Raw genomic sequence first — 1,380 nt, 5'->3', positions numbered from 1 at the left:
TTTTACACTCCCATCAACAGTGAATAAGGGTTTCAGTTTCTCCACAACCTCACCCGCATTTGTTTGTTTCTGTTCTGTTAAATTTTGCTATTTGACTGGGGTGAGATGATATCTCATAGTTGTTTTTAATTTTATCTTCTTTAGTCATTTCCCAACTTCCCTATACATATGTTTGTTATTGCTATGTGTCATAAATTTAAGTATGACTAAAAAAAAATTTAACTATGACTCATGATGACCCTATGATTAAGAAATTGGAATATTGCCATATCCTACACCATCCTCATCTCTGTGACATGTGGGAGCCCCATTGTAAGGGTTACTGTGCTAATCTGTCTTGTTGATAGTCTAATAAGGTTATTGAACATACTATAGCTTGCCTCAGCACACCTTAATCTTTAAAGTGGTATCTTTGCTCATTAGCACATTTAAAGACACCCCTTTCAGATATTTCCTAGTACAATGGTTTATTTGCTATCTTGGCTGCTGCTTCCCTCAGATGGTTCTAGAACTCAAGTATTTATTAAGTTCTTACGTACATAGTATGTAGTCTGAAGGTAAAAGTCTTCCCCACTTCTCAGTATAGTGAGTTGAGATGCTGACCTAAATGCCACCCATTTCTACAGTTTGGATCCACCAGCCATTCAAGGGAGAAAATGACCAGTCTCCTCGATTATGACGTACAACTCAAAAACTCAGTGGAGGTTTGCTTTAATTTGGACCTATTAGTTGGCAGAAATTATGAATAAGTAATATTCTAGCTTACAAATGTGGAAAATGTGATTTTTTGAATGTTTTAATATTGTACTTTTCATGGTTGTTGTTGTTGTTAAGTGCCATCAAGTCGCAGGCGATCATAGTGACCCTATGAAGGAGGTAGCTTGGATATTTAATGCCTGGATATCTAGACTTTTGGAATGCTTACTTGCTTGACACTTTATTATTTCTTTTAAATTAATCCTAAACAAAAAATTATAAGGTAGATATTATTATATAGATTTTATATACGAGAATAGGCTCAAAGATTTTAAACAATAAGCCAAAAGTTGCAAAACTTGAAGAAAAAGGAAAATCTAGTTACATATAAGAGAAATCTGGTGGCCTACTGGGTAAGGAATTGCTTTACCAACACAAAGCAAGGCATTATAAATCCACTGCTTCAAGAGAGAAAGATGGGCAATGTCCTCATGCATGATTTATGCTGTTGTTATTAGATGCTGTCGAGTTGAGCAGGACTTATAGAGACCCTATGAACAAAAGATCTGAACCCTTCTCTATGCTTCACCATCTTCACACTTCCTGACACAGAAGAGCCCATTGCAGTAGTCACCATACCAATCCACCTGGTTGAGGTTCTTTCTCTACTTTGCTGACCTTCCT

The sequence above is a fragment of the Elephantulus edwardii genome, unplaced genomic scaffold, assembly GCF_000299155.1.
Source record: "Elephantulus edwardii isolate Elephantulus edwardi_28Jun2011 unplaced genomic scaffold, EleEdw1.0 scaffold00047, whole genome shotgun sequence".
NCBI classification, from domain to species: domain Eukaryota; kingdom Metazoa; phylum Chordata; class Mammalia; order Macroscelidea; family Macroscelididae; genus Elephantulus; species Elephantulus edwardii.
The sequence above is the reverse complement of the archived record's forward strand: the minus strand, read 5'-3'. Positions refer to the sequence as shown.